The 20,803-nt window shown below is 38.2% G+C and overlaps 1 long non-coding RNA gene across 1 annotated transcript; it reads right to left on the bottom strand.

Annotated features, from left to right (window-relative positions):
- Window positions 1–1,414: 1,414 nt before the first annotated feature.
- On the bottom strand, window positions 1,415–7,395 carry LOC117561203. Its single transcript, XR_004571305.1, has 2 exons — window positions 7,145–7,395; window positions 1,415–2,174 (listed from the first exon to the last, which is right to left on the bottom strand). It is a non-coding gene; the product is annotated as an uncharacterized LOC117561203 (long non-coding RNA).
- Window positions 7,396–20,803: the final 13,408 nt, after the last annotated feature.

Below are 20,803 nucleotides of genomic sequence, written 5' to 3'. Positions count from 1 at the left end.
TGGTGCTATTTTATGCTACATTCCATGCTGGCTAATGATACTGTCTATGCTTGCTAGCAACGAAGTAAACTAGCAACGAAGTAAACTGGATATAAAATCCCCCAAACAAGCGAAAACCTACCAGTTTCACCCACTGTCTCTGCCACCTCCCTCCATGCCTCGCTCCTCCAGTTTGTATCCCGGTAAGTAAATAGGGACTGGTCATAAAGAACCGGGTGATTTGCTACCGCAATAACTAAGTTCTCCTCCATTTTTGTGGAATATAGAAATGAACTGCGGGTCTGGTTCTCCCAGCTTGCACGCGGTTTGATTGGCTAGCGCTTGAACTGTCAGATTTGCATAAACGGATCTGATTGGCTGTCGCTTCCAGCTCAGCCTCAAAAGTTGAACATTGTTCAACTTTGGAATCCTGAACATCCTGGAAATCCTGGAAATCTTCGCCTCGCCCCCCCACAATGCAGTTCGGCGACAAGCGAGGGAAAGTGACGTCATCCCCATTCAAAGTCAATGGGCGGAGACGCGCTGGAAGCGGTGGACAAATCGCCAAAAGCTGCTGTGTGGACGGGCCGTAAGAATAGTGAAATCCTCTGTACTGTATGTTCTATTACAACACTTTTATATGGTGGAGTAATTGATGCTTCAAACAAGACTTTGGGTGTTGTTTTTTGTTGGGAGAGATCAAACAGCAGCCCCCAGGATATTTTGTGGTCAATCTCTGTACTGTTCAATCTTGTTTTGTGGTTAAAAATGATGAAAGTATAGGCTGGTGCTCAGTATTCACATTATAACATTGTCAGACAACCTCTCAGTGATTGCACTCCAAACTGAGGAAGACATCAGCCGAGATCTAAAGAAGAAAGTGTTCTTCATCTCTAAGTTTTCCTATCAAACCAGCATCTGGAGAACACATGGATTGGTGTGGATACACAGGAAGATGGAAGAAGGAGAACATCAGTTTCATGTTTTCTAAAAGCATTTTGTTTAGCTTTATTTTCTTTCCTCTTTACTGAATCCATGATTTAATTTGTTATCTCATCATCTTCATCATCACCCTAATTTCTTGAATATATTTTTTAGGATCAAAAACACATATAATTTGCATAATTGGAATTTCAGCAATTAGGTCCATCACATCTGCAAAGTCATACAGTACATACAGACAAATACATACAGTACTGGCCCAACAATTCAAACATCTGAAAAATGTTCACTGGAATAAATGGGGTACCATTTTGGAAAAACCCTGTAGTTCTCTTTATTTATCAATTTCAAGAGCTGTAACACCTACCAATCAATCAAGAGGATTCCACAATATGTGCAATATACAGGCCCTTATCAAACAATTGTCACTAATCTCTATCATGTCCTTGCAATCAGTGATGTCAGACAACATTCTTTCAATCAGGAGAGACGGTTTTGATGTAAGAATACATATTTATTGCAGAGATACACAAATGAATGTAATGGTGATTTTGGCGATTAGGCCCCGTTGTGCAGGAAGTATCATTCGGGAGGGTAGAACCGATCCAATGAAACCCCCCTGGGGTCTAGACACTGGTGGTGGTGAATGGATAGTTGAGTCGGTCTGAAGAGGAGTGGTTTAGCTTGACCCTGGATTCAGAGGGACAGGAGGTGAAAAGGGGTGGAGGAGGGTTGCGTAGAGTCACCTGAAATGACAGCTGTCAGAGGGGGGAGAGCAGACTTAAAAGGTTTGGCAGAGCGCTATGATAGGCTCTTGGGAATAGAGCGAAGTGATTGGTTAAGCTGGAGAGTGACGCCCCCAATCACTTATTGAGAGGAGAGAGAGTAGTTACATGGGAATAGTAAATTAAGAGTAAAGATGGTCTTCCTGGTTGAACTTACGCTGAGCTTCATTTCTTATCTGCTGCTTTTTATATTTCTCTAAAATTGTCTGTTAATGAAAAGCCTTGATATTTTTCAGATAAATTGAATTATTAAGTTATTGCTGTTAATGAGACTGTTAAGCACTGTCTTTCACTAAAATCAAGAAAAATATTTATCGTAATAGTCACATTAATGAGCGTATTTGTTTATACTTTGCAGCGATTTTATGTCATTGTTTCATGCGTCACTGTATGTTAAGATAACATTATGAAACTTCAATAGTAAATAAATGATAATACCTTATAGAGCACACTCCAAGTTCCAAAGTTCTTCAAAAAGAAAAAAAAATCAAAACATGCAAGAGACATACATGGGGCTGTATTCAGGTTTTTGTACATGAATACATTTCTAACAAAGTATAATTGAACAAGCTTTTACTTCTTACGTAAAATGGTGTTAACATGTGTTTACTTGATATAAGCAAACAAATTGGAATACCTTGTAACCTGTAAACAACTTAATAATGTAACAGCATAGAACAAAAAGAGTAAGCTGGGATCAGATGTAATGAGAGACAAAGCCAATCGAGAATGATCACAACTCTGTGTGACATTGTGAGAATTACCGAAATGTCAACCGGGAGTTGAAAGCCTCATGAAGTCAGTATTAGGTGAATCCACCAGATGCTCTCTGAAGCTTAGCTGAGCATGTCTGTTTCAATAAACAACTCACACACAGACATATCCCAGAGGTTGAGCTTTAACCGCTTGACATGATGAAGGTAAGAAGCACACTGTGTTCCCTTTCTCTGGCTTTGGTTATTAAAACAGGATGCCCTTCTGATATCTGAATAATAGATGGCTGAAATAAGGCTTGAATTGACAGAAAAGGCAAGTTTAGACCTTAGTTACATCAGTGCTGTATCTTTGCCGATGTTTGGAAGACAAGCATTTTTTCTTTATCACATTACATCCCCTCGTATTGATCCTGTAAAACAGCTTGAGCTCCTTGACCTCATTTCACAAACAGACACAGTGACATTGTGCCGGCAAATTAAAATTAAAATCAATCTCCCCTGTGTAAAAAAAAAAGAGTAGAGAGAGAGTGCATGACAGAAAGAGGGAGGGGGGAGGGAGAGAATGGGAGACCTTAAATAAAAGGTGTCATCTTCCTGGGTGGAATTGTAATGAAGTGAATTCATAGTCTCTTCCCACAGAGAGAGGAGCATAGAGCAGCTGCAATTTATCAGCAAACCAGAGTCAAACGACCCCAGTCAGAGGAGGGGGAGGGCTCTCATCAGTGCCGTTAAAAGCTAAAGCAGGCTAATCACAAGACTGGGTGTGCGATTAAAGATGGCGTAATTCTATTGCAAGACCAACACACAACCTCTTTCTGCAAACATTAACTATTTTGATGGCTGAATTTGGCCTACATAACCAAGTGATCTGGGACACCTGGAAACTGACAATGATCATTTTTTTATACGTCATTGCAACATTTTCGGGACTGAAGAGGACGACAAAAACAAGACATCAACTTCAAAAGATTGATCTGTTGTCCAGATTCACTCAGCAGCTCAAGAACATGTACACCTAAATCACTAAAGACATCAGCTTGATGGCAAGTGATCTATTGACAACATTTCCAGAATAGATGCCAGAATATTTCTGAAAAGGGAAAGTGCTGTAAAAAAGGATTCCATGTGGTATGTGTTGTGACAGCCTAAAATCTAGTCAACAACAAACAGAGTCACTTAGGATTGGCTCTAAGATTCTGCTATGTCTTAAAAAATAGTTGGTGGCCCTTAAACACTGCCAGCACAACCACCAAATCAAACTGATAAGTAGTGTTTGCCCCGACATTTCTGACAACTTAGGTTTATGTTGTAGTTGCTCTTGGAGCAGCAGAAGTGTCTCTCAAATATTTCAATAATGAAAAAATTGAGGTATTTTTGCGTTTATCTATGTTAGCCAGCTTGTTACTGTTTTGATTGATCAAAAACAGGATTGTAATGGTAAAACATAACAGATTAATTCAATGGAACAAACAATCACCTACCATTATCCTTTTTTTCTTCTACGCATCTCCAAGTAAATGTTTTGCCCTTGAGTCCTTCATTTTTTTTGAGGGGCCTACATGTTCATTCAACATTTCAAATGTTTCCATGCTTTAACTCAACTCAGGGATTGTTTGTAATCATAAATATATTAGTTAATGATAAAAAAGCATCTTTAAATGCCCTGTTATACAGTACTTAAAGATCACTTAAAGCAGCTCCATCAAAACAACTGAAGCACTAAAGCTACATTAACTTTTCTCACCCTCAACCTCCTAAGCAACAGTCACTCAGAGTTCACTCACTCAGCACAGGCTATTCCAATAAAAACATATTTAACAGCCCTCTTTCAGATGCAGGAAAGCCAGAGAAACCAACTGGGATGTTCAAGAAAGGGTTATTAAAGTCTCCTTAATCAACAACTTATATCCAATTTAGGCAGGTTTGGGGACAGCAATTCTGCAAATTCACAGATCTGGTCACCCTCTTCACCAAAATGTCGGCATCAGTCATTCAACAAAACAGCATCAAACAAATTCAGGCATTTGCCAAACATAATATCATCAGTCGCTATGCAGATGACATAATATGGTTTGTTGACAAAACCCACCTCCATAAATAATGATTACAAATGGTAAATGTGTTATTGGCAGAATAGTGAAACATTTAAACGTCAATACTCAATAAAAAATATTAATTATTTACAACGATTCAAATTCAACCAACATTTTACATCACTACACTCTGTCATCACCAAATAATATTTGACAACAAGACAAACAGGATCAAACTGGCATTCCTACAGTAAAGAATGTTCAAGCTCCCTATACATACGTATTTGAATCCAGCATAACCAGGCAACACATGGATGACAAATACATACTATGTACAGAAATTTACATCACATACTTTTCTTAGTCAATCCAACAAAGAACACTGACTCAAAGAATCAACAATTAGAAGACGTATAAGGCACTAATAATGCTGACTACTTACTTTAAGCTAATTTATAAGAAACCAAATCTTCTCTTTGAGCAACAATTCCAACATGCAGGTCACACAATACAGGATAATCCACCAAGTTCTCCCCACAGGCTGTTGGAATTGGGGTTGGCACAATCTGAAATGTGTTCAAACTGTACACAAAACATTCAACACCTACTTCTACTTTACACTTTTGGACAGATACCACTACCACCCTTTACACCATTTGACTTTTTCATAAAATCTCTAACCCTAACCCTCACCCTGATATATTCTTTAATTATAAATGAATCTATAACTAATACAATGTAATATAATATACATTATTACATTTTAAGAAAGCAAATGTTATTTTACTTTTCTTTTCGTCTTATGATAACATGTCGCAGCTATCATGCCCTTCTTTGTGTCCTTTGATGAACTTCTCCATTATATTGAGTACTTTGGGGTGCTTTATTCTACCTGACTGGCATGTGGATGACATCGGTAAGGGGTTGGTCCTCTCAAACAAATACTAAGGAAAAATAAAAATTGCAGGCAACAACATAATAACTCACTCATAATGGACTAGCTTTCTGTCCGTATGGGTCTGGTCAACACACAAACCATGATTAAGGAGTGTGATCGAAATACAAAAATTAGCATAATTAATCTTCTTTGAAACAAAAGTGTCTCCTTTTAATACAAATCAGAAACACAAGACACTGTAAGAGTTGCATTTTAACCAGGGAAGTTAGTACCAAGATAACTATAACTGGGTTTGAAGCTGCCCCTAGTTGGTTATGTGTACTCAAAATGGAATTGAAATATGAGAATATTGTTTGTTTTTGGCCACAACATATATTTAATCAAGAGAGTCTAAAGTCCTGGTAGTTTCTCTCAGAAGCTACAACATGTTGTGCTTTTGAAACAGCTGATCCTGGCACAGTTCTACTCAAACCGTTGAAAAACGCTTACTATGTATGACCATTCCAACAAAACTTTATATTGTTTAAGTCTCCAGCAAAAACCTGTGAGTTTATCCCCCATTCCTTTACATCATTTATTTTTGTTTACACAGAAGTCGTTTCTCTTTAAATTTCAACTTTGCATCAGAATGGATAAAAAGCAACCAGGTCATTTAAATTCTCTTCTCATTATAGTCTGGGAGACACAGATAGAGAGGTCCAATTTACATTTAGATTGTTTCAGCTGAAGTAAATTAATCAACACTGCAACCCGGCCGACTCACTTGTACAGAATACCCAGAAGACTGACACACATGCATACATATATTTTATGTATAGTGTATATAAATTCACACTTATGTGACACAAAATGAAGTTATTTGTATACAAATCAAAGGGTGAATCAATCCACCACAATCTACTGAATATGCTCTTTACTGTCAATTATTCCCACAGTAAATCACAGCTCCAATGCTTTAAAATATCATTATTACATGTGTGAGAGAAAGAGCTTAACTCTTTTAATTGATTTACTTTGTTACTGTTTCAATGCTAACATCAGTTTTTTTAATAGGACGGTTTTAGATTGGCCTGCTGTTTTTGTGGCAGCAGTGTATATAAACCATTGCATTTTTTTAACAGCTTTCACCATTGTCTCATTACAGTCTTGGTTGTTCCTTATAGTTTATTTTGCCCCTGGGCTATTTCCAATGGCAACATTCTGCCTCATTTATTTAATTACCATCAGTTGTTATTGAACAAACTAAACTACTCTTTAGCTAAACTCATTTGTGTTCACATTAACTACAGTTACGGTATGTTGAACATTTGATTTGTTGTGAGCAACATGGAACATAACTAACTTTCAAGACTCATTTTGATCATAATGGTTTAAATTAGGATGGTTTCTCCCCCAAATGAATAATTTGTCAACCTTTATAAGATCATTCTTCTATGTGAATGGTGAGGTAAGGCTGAAACTAACATTTTGACATTTATGCATCGCAATTGAGGCTCAGCTTGTACAGAATTTTTCTGGATTTGCTAAGCTGCCTTGTTACAATACAACAATATCTTAATGACAGACATACGGGCCATGCAGTTGGTTCCTGCTGTAGGATTACTGGTTCTGTGAACAAAAATAGTCCTTTCAAACAGAACTGAACAATACTGTGTCAAAACAGCAGGTGAATAAAAAGGTGGAATTGCAAAAACCTATGAAGAGTTCTATCTTTCCAAAAATGTATTTTTTTACAAACCAAAAGCAGCATAGCCTACAAGTATTTTATAAATGTGTTTCTTGTTATATTACCGTATTTTCCGGACTACAAGTCGCAACTGAGTATTGTTAACTGTGTTCTTATTCTCAGCGTCCAGGAAAGAGAAGCTTAAAAATGAGACTAAATGGAGTCTCTGGGGATTCAAAATTGGTACTTTAATTAATAAAAAAGGCGCGGTAAAGTCACAAACAGGATATGGTCCGACAGGAGAGAAAGTCTGCAGCTTCCTCTCCAGCTGCTGGCCGTGCAGACGAGCCCTTACAAGCATTCGTCCTTCCCGCTTGCTCGCTGTTCGCTCCTCCTCTCTGTGAGCTGTAGTGACGTAAGGGACTTCCCCCTCTCGTTCGTCTGTGTCCGATATCGCGTTAAACAGAGGATTTCGACATTTTACATTCATTGCTTACTTCCACATGCCTTTTCTCCTCCTTATCTCTTTCATAACTTTATATGTAATACATGTTAACGGCGTCAATAGCCACTTTAATGATACTAATGGGCGTTAGTCCCGGATGTCGTCATGAAGGATTTTCAGAATAAAAGCTTAACTGGTTGTGCACAAGAACTTCTGGTTTTTCAGTATAAAACAGCATTTAAACTGACGGTATGTTTAGGGTACATTATGCTATCAAAACATTGATTTTAATTTCTAACAGTCCCTCCTTACACACCTAAAAGGTGTGTATAATACTGAAATAAATGAGTTAATCTGAACTCTGCATAGTACATAACTCATATATCAAAAACATACAATCAAAATGGAATGGTTCGAATAGCCTCAACTTTACAAAAATACCTTGACTGTATTCAAACATAAAAGTTTTACCTTGTGCATAACTTCTAGTGTTAACATTCAATATGGTTCTTCAAAATAGCAGTAATGGCTTGGTATCAGAACATTTCTTCCTCCCTCCTTTCACAGAAACCGTTCCCATACCACGCTCAGTGTTAAGGCACTTGTTTTTACAAAGTGAAAAGAAACGACCCATTTCAGAATAGCAATGATTTATAAAACATGGGATCCATCATATTAGAACAGTGAAAAATAATAAAAATGAAATAAACTATCTTGGACCAGTGTAATGTAATAATAAAAATATACCATCTTGGAATAGTATATTATAAATTGAAATGGATTCACTCCATTTTAGCATTTTATTTTTCTCACTTCTTCACATGATTTCATCATTTAAAGAATCACATTGGCTGGACATTCATTGAACAACCTGGTCTCTGAACATCCATATCATTTAACATCATTCAAACTAACTCATCATTTTCATTCATCTGTATACAGGGGTGGATCGTCCTGTTCTACTAGCATTTGTGATTGTCCCCCATGAGAAATGTACCCTCCCTATTTCATATCATTTAAGGTATGAAAGTAATATGTTCTCTAGAAGAGGCCGTTGTAATCAATCGGTATTTTAGGACATGGAATTAGTGCAACATCTAGGCCTCCCCTGGGCGCCCCTATGCTATCCTTGTACCCTGGAGCCTAAACTCCCCCTGGGACTGGTCTCTTAGCCCTACTGGCTTTGGGGTGGTCTGTTCTAATACAGTGATAAAGTCCCTGAAATGGTGTGAAAACCGGTGGAATATCAATAACTCATTATACTAATTTATTTTCATTTCTGGTCTACTTAAATAACTATGCTAACCTCCTTAACAGTGTGTGGAACCTTGGGTGCTTTAACAAGGACTTTAAAAACAGAAGTCATTTCATTAATGGTTTGTAGTTCAATTCAGGAATTTTCACTCATGGCAGATATGTTTCTCCTTTTAAATAACATCTCTAAATGTCAGGTCATCACTGATTAAATGGATGAGCATTAGGAGGTGGTGGCACTTGTCTTTTAAAACTCATACTCTGGTGCCGTGCGCTCCCTCTGAAGCTGCAAGTAAGATTTAAAACATCTGCAGGGTGGGTTGAGCAACCCCTTCTCCCTGAACGATATTTGTTGTTGAAAATATGCACCATTAAAATGAGTGATCCAAAGCCCCGCATGTATTACTCCCAATTATACTAGTTTTTTCAAAATTAAAATCTTCAATCGCTCTTTGCCTAGTGTCTTTTTAAAACTCTACATCTTGGACGACAAACAAATGTTGTTTCCACCTTAACAGTTCTCCTATGGTAATAACCATGCTAAAATGGTGAAACCAATACTCTAGATTGGAATACTTTCTTTGGCTTGGTTCCAGCTCTACCTTTAACATTTTCCATTCAAATAAAGATTTGCCTGCTATCTATATTGTAACAAATTAAATCTTCCCCAAATTCTCACATGAATAAGAATCTCTATAAGAACAATTTGTTTATATTATGAAAAGATTGAATAATATGTTCTACCCTCAGTGTGTTTTTAGGATTATTTTCTAATAAGTGTGTTTTTGTGTAAACTCACTCACTCCTGTGTTCCTTCTCTCCCCCTCTGGTCGTCGAGCCACGACCCCCTCAAGTTCTGCTGGCCCATGGCAACTGCTGTAATTATTTTCAGTGGCCCAACTGCTTTACATTTCATCTCCTCCTTTTCAGTCTCTACGCTGTTGCATGGAGTGGTGTATTCTGCTCTCATGTCCCACACTCTGTTCTTGTGCCAAATCTGGCGGCTCAGTTTGGAACTTCATGTCCTGTTTGAGGGACCGATGAGAGTTTGCCTCTTTGTCAGCATGCTGGTTTGGTTCTGGATGCCTCAGGTGGAGATGGTTCTGGATGCCTCAGGTCGTTGTTGGTTCAGCTCGGGTTGTCTGTCTGTTTGATGGAGGAGGAGTCTCCTGTGGTGAGGTCATTTGTCTGAAGATGGGGTCGTAGCATTCTGACAGGCAGAGAGAGAGAGAGAGAGAGATCTCGGGCCGCATTACCTATAGTTAATTCTAACACACTGAGGTAAAACATATCCAATCCTTTCCACTCTATTCTCCTAATCTTACTATCTGTCTTAGATGTTAAATGTCATCTAAACCCAATTAATGTCTACTAATGGTTGTGCCATATCCCTAAACATTGTTTCCACCCACTGTAACATGGCTACTCCAAATAACTCTTTCAGGAAACCATTTTCTTCTATAAATTAAAAATACCAACATGTTTCAAGCACCACATATTTCACACACTATAAAAGAATGTCCCCATATTTTCTCCATTACTTTAAATCTCCCTGTTATTTAGAACATAAGTAACTTTTGTGACTGGACATATCTGCGATGTCGCCACAATCTACTAGGGAATTTTGTTCATAGAGTTTGTACGTACAAAGCTGTACTTGTGGGTTAGTAGCCTGTTTCTACTGTAATAATTTTCAATAATTGTGCTCAGGTCACCGGTCGGTTGTCCATAAACTTAACAGGGGTGTTTCTGGCACAGACTAAAACATGGATCCAGTGTATTTGGAGATTCTCCTAATCTGTAAATTCCCATCACTTACATATCCCAATCACTTAAACCCATCTCATAATTTGATACAAGAACTGCATATATGGGGGGTGAATCATCTTGATTGTAACCGCCTCACCTTTGGGACCGAGTATTTCTAACTCCTCCTCTTGTTGCTCAGCTGATCTTTTGGCTCTAGGGATAAGTGAAACTCTCTGAAACACAGCTGGAGTTGTGTTAGTGATGTGGGCATTCTCTATGAGTGGACTAATGGATCCATGTCTTACTTGATATTGTACTCCCCATCTAACCAGAAAGGTGCCACGTGTAATGAGCACAATCAACAGTGCTATTCTGACTCTTATCCCTAGGGGACCCCACAATTGCTTTGGCTTTGTTCTTGACATCATCTCTATTTTCTCCCTTGGTGTCAGTTACAGAATTTAAATAATGAGTACCATAATAACGTATACAAAAATTGGACTCTTTTTCAGATGTAAAACAAAAATAGGTTTTCACTTTAGTGTACAATCTATACAAATCTATAGACAATTCGTCTTTTGAGCTGTTTCTATCTTTATCTTATTTCTATTTATTGTTTTGTTCCAGCTCTGCCAAATCAGTCCTAACTCCCAATATTGTTCTGGAAGTTGCCAGTGAAGAGTGACAATGTGTGAGGTGGTGTCAATTTGCTCCTTTTTCTTTACCTTTAAACCGGAGCGCGTGTGAAGTTCATTACAACTTCTCACTGTTCCGTCCACCGGGGATCAGCTCACTGTCTTTTGTGAACTTTCACCCTCACCCAATCACCTGGCCGAACAGGAGTCTCTTCTGGTGTCTCGTCTGGTATCTTTGTAGCTTTCTTAGCCTGTGTAGACAAAACTTGGATAATATTACTCAGAGTTCTGACATATTCATTACTTTTATTTGTCTAATATCTAAAACTGGACCACTCCCTCCTTGGAGGAGGCCCAAGCGTCGGCATACCTTTTGTCGTTATGAGACCTATTATTAACTACATGTTATTATTTAATAACTACAACGTCACTGAAATCAACAGATCTGTATAATCATGACACTCCCTCCTTTGAGCAGAACATGCTCAATTAATATTGCAATGATTACCCTATTCTGAACAGGACATGTAAAACCCATAACGTTGCATTAAATAAATATAACTTCTCCGTGTACCCATAAGGCGTACAAAATATCGTATGATGTATGGCTTTCTGATGGTATAAAAACATATTCACTAAAATCTGCCATTAGCACAACAAATGGTTTACTTGTTGCAATAATGGCTTTTGTCCTGGTATTATGCATCATTGTTGCTGCGAAAAACAATACCCCTGGTGTCGCTAATGCGTCTCAATAATTCTAGGATTAGAGGATTGTTTGATACTGCTGTACAAAGATATAATAAAATAATATTTCTCTAAACTAGAGGGAAAAATACGAACCATTCTCACAGAGGGTGACATGCATGAAGGACTGGTGGCCCTCACTCAAAATGAGATAGTGCCTTACGCACTACATTATAAATCAGTAAAATTACTCAAGAATAAATAAATAAAAACTGATTCTTGAAACTTCTTCATCCAAGCTCTCAATCAGTGTTATGTTATTTAATCTTCAGCTCATTGCCTTAAAACAGATACTTCAGACCGATTATAAAATTGTGTTTATGAGAAAAATGTAATCTGACTCCATAAATCACACAATTGTTTGACTAAAAAACGACACTTCCACTAACAATAAATGAAGTTCCCCTTTAAACACAGCCCCGGTCTTCTGACGGGGTCTATCTATGTACTGGCTGGAAAATGTTGTGCCAGTCTCTGTCGCTCTGTCACTGTTCTTCCGCTAACAGTCACTCTCTAGTTCTGCTGGGTTCTTGTTGACGTCTTCACTGGTTTGAGACAAGCGACCCTATCGGACACCTCCCTTTGTAGCCAGACTTCACCACAGCAGAATCGAGTTTCTGTTTTTAGGTCTCAACAGCTCCACGTCAGGTGTATCGCCGCCCCTTGAACTGCAGTCAGTGTAAACAGGAGGATTCGGTATGGATCCTCCGTCTTGGGCGAGTACTAGGTTTCCGTCTTCATATTTTTCAGTGGAAACCGCATCGTCTTGACCTCACTAGCTGTGTGGACACAATAGTTTTCTGTGTGGGGGAACAACATCACTCGTAATCTCTATCCTTCTCATAATTACAAAAATAGTCTGCTAAATGTTCTACTATGTTTTAATCTTCTACTAATCTGTGGATGCTTTATGTGTAAATGCAATATGCTACTCACTATCTCTTTAAATAACATTCAACTTCTCCCTCCTGTGTTGACAGATATGGCTCAATGTAGCTGGGTTTCAAAATACGCTTGGGCTGAGGATGCATCACCTGTTGGTCTGGCCCTCTGAGCTTCCTCATTGCTGTGATTGATACCAGGGTGTCAGTTACATTTGGGTCATGTTTGGCACCCCTGTTCGTTTTTTACATCTCTGGGACCCCCTGCCTCCGTTGTCATCATGGAAATCTCCTGGTTGTTGGTTCTGCTTCTGATTTTCTGGCACTATCTGAGATTTACCAGTTTGAGGTGTCTGCCCTGCATTCTCTGGTTCTTCCTGAGCTTGAATTTTTGGAGGTGTCTGCCCTGCCTTCTCTGGAAGTTTCCCCTCCCTTCTCCTTGTCTTGTTCCTACAAGCTACGGTGTCTTTTGTTTTTTCTGCTATGTCTTCCCTCACTGGCAGGTCTGCTACTCGGACCACATTTATGCTGTGTGCCAATAGGCTGGCATATTCCAGATGGAGTATCAGACTTGTAACTCTTATAAATCTTTCTTCATCTTCCCTCCATATAGTTCTTTTAATTGAAAAGGTTAAAGCATCTGATCAGATTTTTACCCTTTCCTTGATATCTGCAGTTGAGCCTGGCTCTGCGTCTGGGCCCAGCTTAGTTTGTTTTGGTGACATGCTCTCTTCCTATTCGAATGAATATTATTAAGTTATCAAAGATTAAGCACCAATCCTCTGACTAGCACCGTCGTTCCTGATAAGTAATATCCTATGTCATCCGAACCTAACTTTAAATCTGGGCTTTTTTAAGTTTTTTTTTCAATTTATAGATTTTTCATTTTATTTTTTTTAATGATTTTTTTTTTAAATAATAAAGTTAATTAAAAGATACAAATTATGCAAATTTTAAAATATGAAATGCTAATGTTTCTGGTAAAGAAACACACTAATGTTATGGATTCAAAAACAACCAAAATCACGATACTAACAAAGTGAATGATTTCCTGGTGATACTGCTTTTACCGGTCAGTGCTTAGATATTATCACGCTGAAAAAATGAATACAGAATTCCAACAAACTGTCATCAAATGTCTTTCTATTATAAATGTAGATGAAATGTATATCCCCATAATGACCTAAACCAGGGGTGGCCAACCCGCGGCTCTCGAGCCGCATGCGGCTCTTTGCCTAGTTTCATGCGGCTCTTCAGTTCATATCGAATTGTATATGTGTGAGTTTGGGGGAGAGACTAGTGTTGCACGGTGTACCGATACTTGAAAGGTATACCGCGATACCCTGTCGTTAAAAACGTTACGATTCCTCCGTTTCATTAGTATCGATACTTTAAGAATGACGGGGGAAAGTACTCCGGTGAGAAAGCGCTGTTTTAATCAGAGCCGTGTGTGTTCAGCGCTCTGCTTCCACTCCCTGCTCTGCAGCCGTGCCTGCAGTCCCTCCCCTCTCAAGCACGCTCTAAGTCCCTCCCCTCTCTCGTGCACGCGCTAGCTGCCAGAGCATGTGAGAAAACGAGAAGCATGGCTGCAAGTGGGAGTGCAACTGCCGCTGCGCCTCGGCTTGTTGACAAAAAATATGCCAGAAGCTAAATTTGGAAGTATTTTAGCTATATCTCTGACAGTGAGGGCAAGCCTATGGACACCACGAGGCCTGTCTGTAAGAAATGTATTAATTGTATTTAATACGAATTCTTGTCATTTATTGTTCTCATTGTTTAAAAGTTTGTGTTATGGTTATGATTCTGGTGTGACATAAAGCACAATAATTACATTTAAGACTGTTTCCCGTTTTTTAAGAAAAATAATCGGAATCGCAATTCTTGACTTGGTATCGAAACCAAAATGTTGGTATCGTGACAACACTGACAGTTAAACCTGATATTTAGTAGGTCTGTTAAGTATTGAATGCTGATCATTCTGACGTAATTTGGCCGGTCAAAGTTGTTTGGGCTCGGATAAAATCGCTCCGTTACTTTCGTCCCGTGTTACTTTCGTCCCGTGTTACTTTCGTCCCGGCTCTCCCTACGTGTGTATGTGTGGTGTCAGGTGTCAGTATGAGAGGATGACAGCGCGTCTAATTTTGATGTGGCCCAACAGCCAATCACAATAATACCTGTGATGCAGTGAACCAATCACCTTTGAGGGGGGGAAACCTATTGTTGACACTATCCAGTGTTTCCCCTACCATTGTCTTGGAGGGGCGCTGCTTCCCGCCAACGGAGCCCCGCGCCCCCCCTGGAATTCAAGGTGTTATATATATACTTTTTTTTAAATATATATAGCATCAAATTGCAAATAATCTATAACTACTGTCACTTTTCACATTGAACATGTGCTCTTTTATTAAATAAACTAAACGCTTTCATTTTAAGTTGTGGGTTTAGTGTTTTTGACCCTAAGAAACACTGATGCATTAATCAATAACAATAATCCACAGCTCCTCTCTGCTCCAGAGGATTTAAAAAATATATCCCAATGCCACAAAAAATGCATCAGTGACGTGGTTGAAATCTTGTCTCCAGAAAACAAAAAACTGAAACAAGCGGTATCAGTGACTGTGTGTTTGATGTGGCTCTTTGCAGTAACATAGAAAACATGTGGCTCTTAACCTCTGACTGGTTGGCCACCCCTGACCTAAACAATAAAGTCTATGGCTTTTACTTCTTTACCAGGCTAGTTACATGATGTTGTCTAAATTAAATTCTGTCTCATTACACTACTATGTTTTAGCTTTAACTGTAATATGTTCTTTCTACATTTCAAACCTCAGTTACTTGTATACCTGTTGAAACATTACTCACAGGTCAACTTCTTCAGTATTCCATTCTGGAATTACATCTTTCACAGTAGCCCCTTGGCCACTGATTCTGCATCTGTGTTACCTGTTATAACTCAATCAATATTAGAGACATGTCAACATTCACCAAACAGTATCTTATCCCCAGATATGGAGCAGGTCAATTCTAAAACTATCAATCAATGGTCAGATTGAACAATCGAGTTGGGGCAGCAGTACACTCCCCCTTTTTACACATGACTCATGTTTAACCAAAATCCTGTATGGGAAGAAAACCTTCAGGTAATAATGGATTATAAGAAAATACCAAACATTTTTTCCCAAATGTACATCCATCATTTCCACAGTAAACACTTCAGTGAAATGAAGTGTTTCTCTCCATCCTTCAGTCCTAAAAGAAACAGAATGTTCATGTTTTAGTTTGAGTTTCACATTCTGCAAACTGCCACCTCCTGTGGGAGTGCACAAGTGCGGTTTTCCAATTATGTGGAATTGTATTGAGCCCCAGAAAAATGTGTTAGTCCAAAAACATGCTTGATTAGTCATTGTTTTAAATCATGCAGTTGCACTGATCACATGCAGACATACACTCACATTCACACTCACACTGTCAGGTTGTAAAGTCAAGTTTGGTCAGGTTCACCCCAGAGTCAGTCATTGACAGTGCCTTCTCAAATTACACTGTCGGTCAGGGTCAAAGGTCAGTTGGTCTCAGTCTTTTTGGCCATGTGTCGTGCTCTGCAGAGACTTTGACATTTCAGCATAGGCCAGTATCCTTTGTCTACAAAAATATGTATATATGGAGCGCCATCATTTATTAATTCACAATTACAACTATAATTTTCCAGATATCTCTATCTTTTCATTGGGACAGCTGTTTCCCACATTCCCTGAAAATTGTTAGCCAAAAAATGTCACTTCCTTATTGTACTACTACTGCAGTTTATTAATCCCTAATCTATATTAAAATGTCTAATAGATCTATTTCAGAAACTTGTGCATATAATTATTATCTTGAGTCAAACCATTATAGGACCTGTAAAGCTCTGCTATGTATTTCATAACTCATATTCATTTATCTTCAAATCTGGTCCACTTAAAAAACAATGTTAACCTCTTTAACAGTGCGTGGAACCTTGGGTGTCCGAACATGTAACAATCACTCCTTCCTTTATCAAGGATTTTAAAAACAGAAGTCATTTCATCAATGGTTTGTAGCTGAATTTAGGAATTATCACTTATGGTAGGTATGTTTTAACTTTTTAACATCTCTAAATGTCAGTTAATTACTAACTAAATTAATGTCCATTAGGAGGTGGTGACGCTAGTCTTCCAAACTCATAATCTGGTGCCGTGCGCTTCCTGTGAAGCTGCAAGTAAGATTTTAAAAACCACTGCAGGGTGGGTCGAGTGACCCCTCCTCCCTATTGGTCGTCAATAATATGCACCATTACAATGGGTGATTGAAGGCCCCACATTATTTCCAATTTCAGCATCAGCCTTCTTTACTCTAAAATTACTTTTTAAATAGGAATATTTAGAAATGGAACAAATATTCAATCTTCAGAAAAGTTCTTAACCAAAGTCTATCTAGTGAATAGGCAACATATTTGAAAATGTCAGATGTATAAAAATAAGCCTAAATACTCAATTTCCATCAAAGTCCAAATCTAGACATAAGGTGAAAAGTTTTGGTAATGGACAATTTAATCTTAAAAAAAAAAAATAAAAAAATAAAAAAAATTGGACTTGTGTCCTTGTTATTTGTTCTTCAAAATACATTAGCAAATACCTTGTGAAGTATTCGCAACATAACTAACCCTCTCTAGGATATGAAATCCATTCATCTTTTTACTCATAGTTAGTTTATATGTCAAGATTATTATGTGTGACCTAATAATCAGATGTCTTGTTTGCCAAACAAGGATATTAAACTTTAATCTTTTCAGTATTCCAGACCATCGTTTAAACAATCAGCCTCCCTTCTCAAACACCAAACCTATTGTTGTACACCACCCTCTGGAAAACTCTTGCACAGTTATGCTGTCAAATCATCGCATAATTTCTTCAGAGTCTGAACAATCTGAGACAAGCCTGTCTCAAGATCTTGTCATAATGTGAACAGTCAGTGATGTGTTGTCTTCTGCAGCTGTAGTCAATTGGATCAATGAAACTCTTGTTTTGCACTGGGATGTCCTGAGGGGGAAGGAACCTCTGGATCAATGTGGTACAATCAGCAGACACACGTTGTCCTCTGCACAGCAGGAATCCCCAAAAACTGCAGTTCTTCGTCACACCACTGTTGCCTTAGACAACTGTAACAGTTTACTTATTTGGGGTGCCAGTCAGGTCTCTCTCCTGACGTTTCAGATTTGGCTTAGTCAGTCAGTTTTTGTAAATCTGCACAAAGGTGTATACATCTCTCTATAAACACCCCACATTGAATGACATTAAAATATAAGAAAAGACACAACTCAAAATCATAATCACAAGTAGTAAGTGTATTTTTGAATACAAACAAATTTGTCTTCCCACAGTTCAAAATGTAAATCCAAAACGTTCCACTCTGGGTGTCCTTCAAAATAAATAAAACAGTCAATTACCACAGGAGAATGTCAGTCGGTTTGAGCAATCCAGTCCTGGTTTTTAAGGTTTTGTGAGATGAGCGGCTCCTTTCAGCTTTGTATGCAATAATCCAGGAACGTGAAGCAAGGGTATGATGCCGGATGACGGTGGACCAGACAAACGGTACGGACTGTAAACGACCTAACTGCTGGTTGCTAACAGATGAGCGTGTTGCTCCGCCGATCCCTCTTGCTGCACACACCTTTTCCTTCCGGCTCCGTCTAACTAAATAGGGGGAAAAGGAAATGAGGCGCCAACCAACAGCGAATCACTGGCTGGGTGGGCGTTACCGTGAGTGACTACCGGTCACATAAACACCGGTTGTTACACAACGAGGCCCAAGCAAAATATCAAACCCTCCTCAGAGATGCGTTCTTTGCACAGTTCTTCTGTTTCTGTAGTGAGCAACTCTTCACCAACACACTGATTCAGAGTACAACCCAAAGGTGGCGCACAACTATCCAGTGCTGCTGTAATCACAGCAAATCAGCAACTGGAGAAAAACTCAATTTAAATCTCTCCCCTGGGGTTACAAAATAAAACGGCTGAGTGTCTATATGGTCAGGAATGCTGAAACATGTGAATGTTAAAACAAACTAACGGTGGTAGTCTACCCAGATTCTTTACTTCATTAAAAGTAGTAAAACCACATTGTAAAATCTCTTTTGTCTAGTTGAAGTCCTGCTTCTAAAATTCCAGTCAGAAAAAATAAAATAAACTTCATCTTTAAAATCTTCTTTAATTTGAAACCAAAAAAGGTCTTCCTTCTCCACCATGATCCTATTTCTACCTCAAAGTCCAAACAAACTGATAATTTATCTTTAAAAACCATGAGGAATGACAGTTCTCATAAAACACTATTCTTCCTTACTTCAGTTCTAAATCAAATGAGCAAAACAGGAAAACCCTCCTTAACCACTTGCTTATTCTGTTATTTTTCAAATTGTTTTATTGTGTTACAAGCATGGTTAGATTTGTAACAGAATACAAAACGAACTGTATTTAGCGCTATATTTGAAAAACAAGTAATCTGATTACAGTTAATGAATATATATTTTTGAACACTTATTATTGGTGGAAAAGTTTCCTCACAAAATGTAATCTCCATTACTAAACCTAAAACCTAAAGAAATCATCATGGAACAGTTTTTCTGTCCTTATCACTTAATTGTTTCAATACAAACTAAAAAGCGTTGTGAAAACTTCCACTTGAGAACATCTCAACACTTTATTCCATCTGAGCACGAATGTTTATGACAGACACGCCATATTAATCCAAAACGGTCTTTAATGGTATCAATTGTGAACTTTCTTAATATGAATTGTAAATGCAACGTATGTTCTCTTTGGAACACAGATAGGACAGTAGCTGCTGAAACTGGTTAATAGCAGTTTTCTGTTAACCTAGATAAGCATGTTGTCCTTATATCTAGTAAATATATTTTTACTTCATGTTCACTCACAAAACAATATGACATTTTCCAGACTAGTAGTTAACTTTATATAAGTTTTACTCTCTCTGAACTCTTCCAAAACATCTACTTCTCCTGTCTCTCTCTCTCTCTGTGCCCTGCAGCTGCTCCTGCACAAGCTTCCCACATCAATCACCTCTCTGTGTTTAGCCAACAGTGTGAGATGGCTGGAGCAAACCTTGTTCGTGCAGCACCTCTGTCATGCTTAACTATGAACAGATTCCTCCTGTTTACTTTCTACTCTTTCTTCATAAACTTAAAAACACAATTAATGTCTACTAATGATATTACAAAAACTCCCTCTAATAATCGTTTCATCCATTGTGACATATTTACCCAAACTAAGTTTTTCAACACCTATATGTTTCCAGCATCGCATATTTCACACACTATGAAAGAACCTCCCTGTACTTAAAAATCCCACTGCTTGGTTAGAACAATAGTAAGCCTGCAGAGCACACTAATCAGATCACAGCAATGTAATTTGACCCAAGTGTAGGACTATGTAGTTCTAAAAAATGTTAGAAAACACCAAACTCCAACTACAACATTTATAGATAAATTGATTTAGCAAAATAAAATGTTATGTAATTCAAAATGTGACAAAAGAACAATGATTTGTCTTACACAAGATTGTGGTCTAACAGAATGACTCTTGACCTCATGGGGTCAAATGACTTGAACATGTGGCCTGAAGAACAAAAGGACCTCTTACTCATTAACCCAATGGACTCTCAGAGATGAGATCTAGCCATGAGGTGGCTGACTTTAAAATGAACTGTGACAAATAAACCACATGCGTGTGGGTACATTATATCTTACACAATATAACACAAAACAACACTACATTAAAACAATAACCACTCAAATGAGCCTTGGTGAAAAGCATGAAAAACAAAACAACTTAATCTACTCTCATTGTTCGTGTACATCTTTACTCCCACTATTCCACCATCTCGTATGCCAACTTGCTGGACAAATAGCTTAGCAGTATAGCACTGGCCTCATGTGAGTGGGGGAAGTGGAGGGGAACACTCAACACATGTGCAGATATAAACCACACTGCTTGGAGACTGAGTTCAATACAAATTAAACCGTACGACTTGTAGTCTGGCTTC

The sequence above is a fragment of the Gymnodraco acuticeps genome, unplaced genomic scaffold, assembly GCF_902827175.1.
Source record: "Gymnodraco acuticeps unplaced genomic scaffold, fGymAcu1.1, whole genome shotgun sequence".
Taxonomy (NCBI): domain Eukaryota; kingdom Metazoa; phylum Chordata; class Actinopteri; order Perciformes; family Bathydraconidae; genus Gymnodraco; species Gymnodraco acuticeps.
The sequence above is the reverse complement of the archived record's forward strand: the minus strand, read 5'-3'. Positions and strand labels throughout refer to the sequence as shown.